At 38.0% G+C, this 13,111-nt stretch overlaps 1 protein-coding gene across 2 annotated transcripts in view; it reads left to right on the forward strand.

Annotated features, from left to right (window-relative positions):
• NBAS (NBAS subunit of NRZ tethering complex) overlaps positions 1-13,111 on the forward strand; it is a 320,076-nt gene that overhangs the window by 281,459 nt on the left and 25,506 nt on the right. The gene's annotated exons all lie outside the window — the stretch shown is intronic.

A 13,111-nucleotide genomic window follows, 5' to 3' on the forward strand; every position in this document is an offset into this window, starting at 1 on the left:
TGCAGAGTAGACTACAGGCCAATAAAAGAAAATAAGACTTCCTAGGTTAATCTAATCTGCAAAAGAGTTTCCTGGAAGTCTTACTCCAACTCAATTTACCTTCTAATTTTAAAGCTTTGCTTTGTAATTTCTATTTGTATCCTTATTACTTAAAGAACAATGAACTTCTTAAAAAAAAAAGAACCAAATATTAGGGATATCTCGAGACTCATCTCAGAGTATCTTTAGAATTACCTCATATATTCTTATTTCCTTCTGCGAGAGAAATAGGTAAATACTATTATCTGTTCTTCAGAGTTAGAGAATTTGAGATTCAAACGAGACGGACTTATCAGAGATTCTCTAATCTTGCCAAATTGCTGAAATGGATTGTATTAAATGTCACTAATATCTGAATAATTCTCTTGAAAGCATCATGACCTTATCAGATTATTTAGTCTCAGCCTTTTGCTTTGAATTTCATCAAGAGATCACTAACAGGCTTTTTCAAGAGCAGTCTGTGAACACAGATGCAACGGGCTATGACATAAAGTCCAGGCCCCTGGCATAGTGAACGCTGGAGGCATGCTTGTTTTCAGCAGACCCGAAGGTTCCCGTAACATCCCAGAGGTGAGCTCCAAACTAGGTCACGTTATTTTTGCTGTGTGGAACCTTAAGTTCTGACTCATCCTGAAACAAATGAACACTCTTACTTTTATGTACTTTTCTGACAGAACCTCTATTTTTCAAGTTCTCAACCTTTTTCAGTTTCATCTTCCTTGATGGCTGGGTCCTGGCAGGACGATGAGGCTGGTTTCTCTGGTTGGAGCCTCACTTCATGTCATGTCAAAGCTACGTACCAAAAATATTATGAAACAACGTGGAAACTGGGGAAAGGGGAAAATATCCATCTTATCTGTCATGTTGAAATATTGGAATGTACACTTTGATGTTTGGGTCTAAACGCTTCAGAAATAGTATAACCGCTGTTTCTTCCTTTAAGCTTTCCTCCATATTCCAGTTATTCAGAGAACAAGCAACTTTTATATGATTTCAATGACTTCTGGATATTTCTGAGATTTCCATTTCATCTTAACTTTTTCCAAAAACAGTATTTAAGGGAGCTTAGCTTTGTTAAGATTCCTTTTCCATACACTTTTCTAAACTGACTTGACTTTAATTTCACTGAATACAAACTGTTTCTCATTCGCGAAGTCCGTGTGTTGCTCCTCGTTTCAGCACCGTTTCCTCTAGTGGTGTGAATTGTACAGGCTCTCAAAAAAACATCTCTCCAGGATGTCTCTTGTCTCCTTCCTTTTTTAAATTTTCTACCTCCTCTTACTTTCCTCTTGTATAAGAACAATTTCCCGGCCCTTGGAAGTTAATGGTCTGAGTTTCTTAAAGTATTTGGTAGTAGAAATAAGAAAACTACCATACATTTAGGTCTTTAATCCGTTTTGAGTCTATTTTTGTGTATGGTGTGAGAAAATGTTCTAATTTCATTTTTTTACATGTGGCCGGTAAGGACGTGGAGAAAAGAAAACACTAGTACACTGTTGGTGGGAGTGTAAACTGGTACAGTCACTATGGAAAACAGTATGGGGGTTCCTCAAAAAAATTAAAAATAGAACTACCATATGATCACACAGTTATGCTCCTGGGTATATATCGAAAGAGAATGAAAATACTAATTCAAAAAGATACATGCACGTCAATGTTCATAACAGCACTATTTACAATAACCAAGATATGGAAGTAACCTGAGTGTCCATCAACAGTTGAATGGATAAGGAAGTGTCATCTCTATATCCCAAACACCTAGAAGACCCCAAACTGTTGATTACACAGGCTCTCATTTTCTTAATTTCTCCCTATCTCCTTCTCCCTTCTCCAGTGGAACATTACTGGGCCATGAAAATGAAAGAAATGTTGCCATTTACAACATCATAGATGGATCTAGAGTGTATTGTGTTTAGTGAAATGTCAGAGAATGACAAACACTGTATGTTGTCACTTTTGTATGGAATCTAAAAAATAAAACGAATATTACAAAACAGGAACAGACTCATAGGTACAGAGAGCAAACTAATGGCTGCCAAAGGTGTGAGAGTAGTAGGGGGAAGGGCAAGATATGTGAAAGGGGTTAAGAGGTACAAACTATTCGGTATAAAAAAAGTAAGTTATAAGGATGTAATGTACAGCACAGAGAATATAGCCAATATTTTATAATGACTTCATATAGAGTATAATCTATGAAAATATCGAATCACTGTCATACCCCTCAAAGTAATGTAACATTGCAAGTCAACTATACTTCAATTAAAAAAAAAAAACTACCATAGTGGCTTAATTATGTTATTCATTTATAGACTTCTTCAAAATAAATTAAATCACTGAGTGTCCACTCCTCTTCCTTTAAAAGTTAAGCATTCCATGTCAGCCTGGCATTGCTTATTCAAAACCATTTTGGAGGGCAAGTGAATTTGGTAGGGACCTCTGCCTTATAATTACAAATAGCTGTTTGCTGCTTGGAAAATGAACACAAAAAAATTGTAGCTTCAGAATGGAAGTAGCAGCAACTTCTGGAATGCTACAGAACTATGCCCACAGGTTAAATTTGAGGTAGTCTCCATTACTGTTTTTAAAAAACTGTGTTGCCTCTCAGCGGAGCAGGAGAAGGATAAGGGCACTAGTGGGCAAATCCTCTGCATGTGTCTCCACCCTCTCTCCATTGCCGCGTATCATCTTGGAGAAGATTCCTAAACTATGAGCCTTGGCTGCTTGGTGTGTAAAATGGAGCCTTGAATCCTAGGAGACAGAGGATGGTTCGCTTACCTCTGTCATTTCTTCGACACACGTTAAACTGTCTTCTCCACCTCGATATCCCAAACACGTGGAAGACCCCAAACTGTTGATGCACGGGCTCACATTTTCTTAATTTCTCCCGATCTCCTTCTCCATTCTCAAAGGTAATATTAAGGATAGAGATGGATTCTTGTAGTGTAAAGATAAGAATAGATAATGGCATTGCAATGTTCAATTACCAGAAAATGTGGGACTGCTACCTTCACTGTGGCTGGTAATCCTCTTAGGCAGGCTTTGCATACATCAAAGAGGGACTTAATATTTAATTATCCTTGAGGTGCCCAAAGTAGTGGCCCCACAAATCAATGTGTTGCTGGGAAACCAGCCAGCTCCTGCAAAATTAAACAGAGTCTGTGGAGCCTGCCACCTCACCGGTTCTCAGAGAGACAGCGATTTCTAGTTTTCTAATGATTAGTTAACAGAATTAAACATTCAGAGGCCCTCATTTTTCAACAGCTCGAGAGGCCTTTGTTCCCATCCCAGAAATGTGCCCCAGCTTGGAGGGCAGTGGGGAGACAGAGGAAGGGGAGGGAGGAACGAAGAGGGGGAGGGGAATGAATATTCTGTTTATTCCCTTGGTACGATTTATCTGAGTTTTTCAGGTTTTGTAATTTTCTGGTTAACTGGTGCATGAAAAATATGGGTCAAAATACCGATGTTTCCTTAAAAAATTCCATACCCCATCACCTCAATTTTTTTTTCCTGTTTTTATTTAAAAAAGAACATGTGGCTTAGCGTTTCATTTCTCCTTGTAAAATTTCAGTCTGTCTGAATTTGTGGTTGTAAGTGATCAGCAGAAAGAATTAGTTTAAGACAACTTCTAACCTCATTACAGATTCATGTGTACATGGAAGGGCATATTAGCCCTTCTGGTCAGAGGCCAGCTTGGTTCCATTTGCCAAAACATCAACAGCATACTTCATCAGATGGAACTCGGACAAAGATCAGTAGGAAAAGTTAAGTGTGCAAAGCTATATTTAATTCCTTACTAGAAGATTTACTGTTACTTTAAATGTCTTCAAGATGGTGGAGTAGAAGGACGTCCACTCTCTCTCTCCTGCAAGAGCACCGGAATCTCAACTAACTGCTAAATGTCTTCAAAGCTAAGACTCATTGCCATAAATGATTTTCTTAATTAAATATAGGATAATATTTGATGTTCACACAAATATATCTCTAGTAGCCATGAAATCACAAATTCCTAGAACTAGAAGACACGTTCAAAAGCATCCCTGGTCAATAGTTATATTTTATAGAGAAGGATGTGGATGTCCAGAAAGGGAGAAGTTACGTCCTCAAATTTTAGCATAAATGTCACCATTTCTAAAATGACCCCATCCACCCAGTCACAGCCTATTTTATGAGCAGTTTTCTCTTTTAATCACTTACCACTATCTACTAACTTCTTCCTGCCTGTCTGTCTATTTATTATGTGATGTCTTTCTTCTTCCATTAGAATATAAATTCCATGAGAACAGGGATCTTACAGACGCTCAGTAAATATTTGTTGAATAAATGAATATTAAATCTTAAAAAACATGTCCAAGGTCACCTTTAAAGTGGCAAGGCCGGGACTCCTGACATTCAGTCCGATGTTTGTGCCATGAATGATGATTAGACCATGCTGCTTCCCCCTTATATGCAAATACAGTGAGTTGCTTGGAATAATGGAATTGTTTCCTTACAGAGTGACCCGGTGCCTTTAGGTTGATACTGTTTTGTATTAATTTGCCGTATTTTGCTGACGGTGATTTCTGACCGGCTAGTTGCTTCTCATGTGGAAGCAAACAAATCACAAGCATGTTTGTCCAGATATGAGCAAGAGATCTATGTGCCTTTTTTCCTAAAATGATTAAAGTTGAACAAGCATCTGTATTACTTGGTTCTGCAAATGTTTGGAAACCTTGAAAAGGTCCCTCCTTATGAATAATGGCTTCTTCCTTTAAAGATTTCACCCTCTTGTCATTGGCATCATTGGGGAAAGATAAGCGGACTGTGAAATGTGTCTGTCCTAAGTGCACATCACTGCATTTCATCTTTAAAACAGCCTTGCAAAGTAGTTACCATTCACTGTGGTTTAGATAAGGTCACGTGACCTACCCAGCTTGCAAGCTATAGAACTGGAGTTCCAACCCAGTTCTGTGTGATCCGGAAACCTGTGTTCTTTTTGAACCTATACTACTCTTCTTCCTGTTTGCCAGTGGAATACATTCAGCAGTGACATTTGGGTAGCATGCTTTGCTGTCCTTTTCTCTTCCCACTGTCACTTTATGTGGACTGAATGTGATTAGGTGTGAGAAACCAGGAGTTTGATTCAGAGGACAGAAAGCATTGCTTCATCTTTTAGCATTTTTCACTCTCTCAATACACAGCATTATATATATTTAACTGCTGCTCAGTTAAAACATTCTGAAAAACGCCACACCCATACTGTTGTTTGAACTGAACACTATGTGAAATAATCATCAAAGATGCTTCAAGCATAAATTATGCACCATTCACTGTGCTACGCTCTGGAATTAGAAAAAGAGACAAAGGCAAGTGGTAGTAAAGCCTTTGGGTTTTTCACCAGGTAGACCTGCATTCAAATCTGAGTTTCACCACTGACTAGCTCTGTGGCCATGAACAGTTACTGACCCTCACACAACCTCAGTTTCCTCATGTGTAAAATGGGAATACTATGTTGTGAGGCTTAAATGGAACCCCACATGCAAAGCTCTGACTCCGATCCAGGAAGAGGGACCCTGTTGGCTATGGGGACTCCAATCTGGTGGAGAATGTAGATTTGTAAACAAAGAAGTAAATACCCTAAGTGCTTCATTGCTGTGGTAGAAGTCTGTCCCCACAGTGCGTGGGGCTCGGGAGGACAAGTAGCTGTTCTGTCTGGAGGCAGGAAAACTGCTCTGAGGAGGGGTTTCTTGACCTGAGTTCAGCACAGCTGGGTGCATGATCTGGAGGCAAGAGCCACTGAGAGATGAAACTAGGAAGAAGCAGGTCAGATGCTGGAGAGGCCCCAGGGTCCTGCTCAGCTTTTACCTCAGTGACACTAAGGCCACCAGGAAGACCGGTATCCAAGAAGCAGCGTGATCAGATCCAGGCTTTATGAGAAGCCCTCTGATCTCTGCATGAACACGGGACTGGAGGGGCACCAGTTAGGGGACAAAGGGAGTGGTCAAGTTGCCTGACCTTGGCCCTGAACTTTATACCAGCTGTGAAGATGGAAGAGGTTAGAAAAGAGAGCTGAAGGAGCTCCTACCAGTGGATGCAGTGACTGCTCAGGTGCAGAGGGTGAGTCTGGTGCCCCTCTGATTTCTGCTAAAGTTACCAGGGAGGAAGTGGTGCTCCTTAACCAGCTAGGAAATATGGGAGAAAGTGGTTTTGTGGAGGAAGACACAAAGTTCAGGGCTGTCGGTAGTATGTTTTAATTCCCAACAGCACCCTTTTGGGGGAATGGAGGTGAGATAGGGAGGCCCTGTTTCTCCCCTTCACACAGGCAGACTGTCCTCCAAGCCTTACGTGGGTCTTAGTTCACAGTGACCACCTCCTGGGAAGCAGACTTGAGTTTGGTAAATGTAACTGGATGGGGATGGCTTTGACTCCGTCGAGGGGCACCCTCCTCCCGGGGTCTGCTCAGGTCCCCATTGGCTTTGTTTGTAGTGAGACCATTATATCCGAGTGCCCTTTGCTTGGTGGAGTGATGGCCTCAGGAGCCGTGCTCCTCACAGCTGCATTGCTATTGAATCTGCATTTCTCTAATGCATTAGAGGGAAAAGTTGAAGTAAAGGCGGGAGGGGAGCAGGAAAAATACAAGTGTTGGAATATCGGAAAGTGGTGTGGATATGAGGTAGTCAGACATAACTTCTCGAATTTTTTTTTTAACTTTTCATTTTGAAAATTCTATGTTTACCAAAAAAATATGTCAGTTATACAATTTTACATACTCTTCATGCAGGTTCACTGAATATTACCATCTCAGATGACCACAGCCAACATTGATACAATGCCTTATCTCATTTACACATCATTCAGATTTTGTCAGTTGGCCCACCGATGTGTTTTTCTGGTCCACGTCCAATGCAGGTCACACATTGCACTTAATGCCATGTCTCCTTAGTGTCCTGTAATCTGAAATAGTTCCTCATCCTTTTTGCCCCCCTTTTATGACCTTGACATTTTTAAGAAAGCCAGTTATTTTGTAAAATGTCACTAAATTTGACTTTGTATGAGTTTTGTTCATGTATTTTTGGTGAGGGTACCGCAGAAGTGATTTTGGTAATTCCCAGTGCATTATCTTAGGAGATATACGGTACTTACGTGTTCCTTTACTGGCAGTGTTCATTTTCATCCCTTGATTGAGGTGGCGTTGACCATGTTTCTTCCCTTTAAAATTATCTTTTCCCACTTTGGGGATTAATAGATGTCTTGTGGTGAGGTGCTTCAAGATTGTGTGAACACTGTTTCTCACCATGCTTTCACCTGCTAATTTTATCATGCATCGATGACTGTTGACTGAGTAAATGACCATGTGGTATTTCCCAAATGGTATTTTTTATTGTTTGCTCTCCCCCTTATGTGTATTTATTCATTTTATTTACTTGTTTACATCACTACAAGCTCAAGGATTCTCCTTTTGTTCTGTGGTTGTAATCTATTACTATCACCTTTTTTATTTTTTGCTCAAATTACCTCAGATTTTGCCATTGGGAACCCTTCAGGTTTTCTCCTGCATCCTTTGGACTTGTGCCTATCCCATCATTTTTTGAACTACAGATGTTTGAGGCCTTTTTACACTTTCCCTGCCTGCATCTGGATTCAGTCATTGACTTTAAGGAGCTTGATCTTTTTAATTAAGCATGGTATTTAGAAGCCAAGTCTTAGGTGCTAGGTGTACTCATTGATACGGTGGCATCATACCTTCTGGATCCTCTCAGGGGACAGAGCACACACACGTCTACGTCTATTTTTATGTCTATCTGTATTTATTTTAAAAAACATGAGTTTGTATTGATTCTTCCAGTTCCAATCCAGTTCCATACCGTGTATTCTAGTCTTCTCTGTTTCCTTATCTGTAAACTTCTTTCTCTGTCAACGAGAAACTTGTCTCTCATTATCCACAATGCATTTATTTGCTTAATCCTAGAGTACACATAAAGTAGTTAGGAAATTCCAGCCAACTTACCAGTGAAAGCATTTCCAGCTCCATGAATTATTCTGTTAATACTTTATCAACTGTAACTAAAAAAGTCTGGCCTTAAACAATCGGCTTCTGTAGCCATTCTTTAAAGTAAACGTGTGTATTTATGGAGGCTCATGTGGTGTGATTGATTATTTGTTCTAGAGAAAAAATTTGTAAGGCAAAACCTTTCTTTTTTTTTATTTTAAAACAAAGTATTTTCCCCTCTCATATGTTGCATTAACTATTATATTTAGCCATGTGAAAATATGTATTATTTATTGAAGTTACAACAGCACTTATGGGGAGTGATTATGGGATGCTTTATTGTGTAATTGTATCTTTAGAGATATAATAAAATAAGTAGGCTGTGAAACATGGCTCCTAAATGTGGTTGCTAGCTCCCTCTGTATGTTTATGTGCTTATGCACCCCACATACAACTCCCAACATCTGGAAAAGCCTCGGGAACTTAATTCTTTCATTGGGTTCCCCCACCCACCCAAGGGCGTGTTTGCTACGCCCTAGGAGAGACTTTTTATGGCAATTGAGAACCATTTATTCTCGAGCAGTTCACAAATAGCCACTCATTTTCCTAACATACCCAGGAGAGAAGCAGAGGCTGTGTTCATCACCAGACCTGGAGGCAGAGGTAGGAAATAATTCAGTCTCTCATTGAATTATTCCCTTCATTCCTTATCGGGACACCCTCGTGCGCTAGATATTCTTCCCTCCGCACGGGCTGGGAAAGGTGGTTTGAACCCTCAGGCTGTCTCAACAACACATTTTGCCTTTATTATAAGCAGTACAAGATATAGTACTTATGAAATTCTCTCCATAGCTACATTTATTCTTCAGTTCTCTGCCACAGAAATGGGAAAATCTGCTAGAAGATAGCTATCCTGCTTTTAATATTAAGCTTTAGTCCTATTTCCACAATTTTCTATTTTCTTTTTAATAAAACTTATAAATACTCAGAAATGGATATGATCGTAATTTACATTCTGTTTATATTTTCTTACCTAATAACAATAATCAATTACTATAATTAATAGTAGTAATACTGTTTATTGAGTACTTACTGTGTTCCAGCACTGGTCTCAGCACTACTTAGATTGGCGGGTAGTCTTACAGCTTATGACCAAGTCCAACAGCTAGCCCGATAGTGTATGGCTTTTTTGTCTTCTAAAAGTTTGACTTTCCTTCACCAGAGATCTTGGTTAGACCCAATGGACACAACAGGCAGTGTTGGCCACCTGAAACCTTATAAAAGGACTGGCTGTAACATACAGGGGTCTAGCATTTTAGAGACTTCTGTCACCGTTTCGTATTTGTATATGTCTGTTGAAGTAGGGATTTTTGTTTGTTTGTATTCTTAAGCCCTGTGTACAGACAGCTCAGTCTGACTTTACTGTGTTCGTGAACGGAGTTGCACAGTGCCTTGGTAACTTTAAATCAGGTGTCATCACATGAGCCTATTAGAACAGCTCTTAAACACACACTGAAGACAGGAATATGGTGATTAATGATACTGCTATCAATAATAGTCCTCTACATGTTAGTAATTTTTTTGTCTTCATAAGTAACTTTGTATGCATTAATACTTGCTTCATATTCACAAATATCTGAAGATAAAGTAAGCTGCTATCAATGCCTATAGGAAGGTGCAGATTTCAGGAGAGGTGCTTCAGTTTAAGACAGTCATGTTCACTTTCAAGCAGCCTCAGAGAAATTTAAGGTTAAAGCTGTTCACATCTGAGAATAAGTGACTCAGTCCACTTTTTCAAGGACAGTGACTCTGTGTCTGATAAGGAGGCTGCAACTGCTTGACAAATTGACTCACCACAAGGACGGAAATCACCCAGTGCAGTGAGGAGAGAAACAGCACTTTCAGACACAAAAGGGAAAGAAATATTCTTATGATTGAATCACATTTGCATGTTGCCCTTTAAAATCTTGTGATATTTAGTTACTGGTGTCAGTATGGAGTTGTCACCAACTCTACGGTGCCTGTAAAATAGTGAACATTTTCACCCCCTGCTCACGGAGGAAGGGACAGAGGTGTTAAAAGAGATATATGTTACTTTCATTTTCACTGAAGAAAAAGACAGAATAAAAGCAACTGTAGGAAAAAAAAATAATTTCTCTCAATTTTATTTTTACGGATCTGTGAAAGGCATGATTAATAGTCATTTCAAATACTTTAATTATTGCACAAATAGATGAGATTTTAAAAAGAGATGAAAGTTAACCCATGATTCCATTATCCAAAAATAGCCATGTTTCTTTGTATGCTTTTTCTGTCCTGCCTAATCTATAGGCATAATTCTTGTTAGAAGAAATCATAGCACAAATCCAGCTTTCTGTTTTTTTACATCTAGCATATTGTGTAAATGATAATGTAAATAATAACCTATTATTTCTTGTGTGCCTACGATGTTCCAGCCTCTTGCTAGCTATCATTCGCATCCTCTTATTTCATATTCACAAGCATCATATAAATATGTATCTTCATCTTACAGAAGAGGAAATTAAGCCTCCGAAAAGTCCAGGAATGTCTCCAAAATTAACATTTTTCTCTGTTACTTTGACCTTATCAGCACTATTTTAAAAGCTGAATATTTAATTGAATTGCCCTTTATTTTTTATTTTAGAGTCTCTTTATGTGGTATGTTATGAAGTATGTTATGAAGTGCTTATGAAGTGTGTTGGAGCATTTGCCAGTCACCTACATTTAGTTTTTCCTCTCTATTAAAATATGTTCTATAGTCATTTCATATTGTAGCTGTTTGGACGCTGAAGTCGGTTCTCTGTACTTCTTATACTTTTATGAAATATATTTAAATGCTGGGAATGTATATTTTAATACTGACTGCACTACTTCCCAGAGAAGAGAGACTCTCATTCTTTCGCAGGTCCACGTTCATGCTCAGTCAGGTGCCTTGTTGTGGGGTATTTTAGGGAATTCTAATTACCACGATATTAATATAAATCACACGCTCTCACAACCTCTGTAACCCTCTGAGATGTGTTTGCTTTAACTTTTATTGTCTCAGAGCAATACTTCCCTTCCTAATTTTTTAAAGATAATTAGTCAGATTTATGACATAGTGATTTTCTGACTTAAAGTTGTGTAAATTTTTTAACCACTAATGAGCACTATTACTAGTTGTGATATGAAAATAATATTGGACCAAAACCATCTTCTAGAAAATAAGTGAATAACATCAATATTTTTATTATATTTTTTACCAAAGAATGTATATTGATCATTTTCTGTGCTTCACGTTCTCTGCTGATCACTAGGATTTTAATCATAGCTGACTTTTTTAACACGGAAAATTTGAAGGTATTTCCATTAAAATTAAGACCAAAACAAGAATGTCCAATATCATTATTATTTTCCAGGGTCCTTGTCAATGTAGTAAGACAAGAAACAGAAATAGGAGTTGTAACTTTTTAAAAAATCAAAATTACCATTATTGTAGATTGTATCATCCTAATTTCTGGAGAGCCTAAGAAAAATACTGAAAATGACTAGAATTAATAAGTAAAACTTATTATTTGGGCTAAAATAAATGATAGACGAATACATAATATATATGAAAATAATTCAAATCACTAGTGTAGGGGCTTAGTATATATGCGTCTAATTATGAAGACCTACCTTTTTAAACTTAGTGTGTCATTGTTTTCTTAAATAAATTTTACAATAAATATTATTCTTCAAAGGAAGAAGTATTAACTTGTTTATTATCTAGAAAGCCATGTTTAGGAACCTTCACTTAATACTCCTTTCTAAAGAGCAGAGTTTGGCCTTCAGACAGACTAGTCTTGGACTCTTTCCCAATAGGATGAGTTGTAAACATCTCAAAAATCTGCTGAGAGGGAATTCTCCACGGATCACTCATGTTTCTCCAAGCCTTATAAGCAGAGGCACTTTGCTTAGCCCTGGATTCCCACAGATTTTGCTTATTATTTTTTTTCCCTAAAGCTTTATAGTTTTACATTTAACATTTAAATCTCTTATCAACTTTGAGTAATTTTGTGTAAAGTGTAAGGTTTAGGTTGAGATTTCTTTCCCCCCTTTGCCTATGGACATCAGTTTCCTCCAGCACCATTTGTTGAGAACACTCTCTGCCCTCCATTGAGATGCTTATGCCCTTGGCCGAAAATAAGTTGGGCATATTCACTGCTGGATTCTCTGTTCCATACCTTTGATCTTTGTGCCTGTCCTTCTACCAATAACACTTACCTTTCTTACTGTAGCTAAATAACAAGTCTCAATGTCAAGTAGAGTTACTCCTCCCACTTTATTCCTCTTTGTTAAGGTAGCTTTAGCTACTATAGGGCATATGTTTCCATATGCATTTTATAAAAGCTTGTCTAACTCAGAAAAAAAGCTTGCCGGGTTTTTGAAAGGCATTGAGTTAAACCTCTAGATCGGTTTAGGGAGAGTTGGTGTCTGCACTATGTTGAGTCTTTCCATCCATGAACACGGTGTAGCTCTTCATTTATTTAGCTCCTTGATTTCTTTCATCATCATTTTATAATTTTTTAGGATATAGATCCTGAACATATGTTTTTTTATTTTCTTTGAAGCCATTATAAATGGTATGTTTCTATTGTCAGTTTTCACTTCTTCCTTGTTATGTATATAGAAACAAGATTTTTTTGTCCTGTGCCTTTACTGACATTCATGAGTACTAGGTTTTTTGTTTTGTTTAATAAATGTCTTGGGATTTTCTATGTAGACAACCATATTATCTGCAAATAGAATTGTATTTTTTTTTCTTTCTAATCTGTATGTCTTTATTTTTCTTGCCTCATTGCAGTGGCTAGAACACCCAGTATAATGCTAAATCAGAGTGGTAGGAGTGGACTTCCTTGTCTTGGAATATAATGTGGAAATATCACTTCCATTTGGGCCTCTTTACATTTCTACTCTTTAATATCAATGCCTTGAGTATCAATTGATGTTATAATCTTTGCTTCAATCATCAAATGTAATTTAGAAAATTCATATGAAAAAGGATAGTCTATTGTATTTCTGCTCTTTCTCTTCCACATTCTTCCTTCTCATGCTCCAGATTTC

Source organism: Hippopotamus amphibius, chromosome 7 (genome assembly GCF_030028045.1).
Source record: "Hippopotamus amphibius kiboko isolate mHipAmp2 chromosome 7, mHipAmp2.hap2, whole genome shotgun sequence".
Classification (NCBI taxonomy): domain Eukaryota; kingdom Metazoa; phylum Chordata; class Mammalia; order Artiodactyla; family Hippopotamidae; genus Hippopotamus; species Hippopotamus amphibius.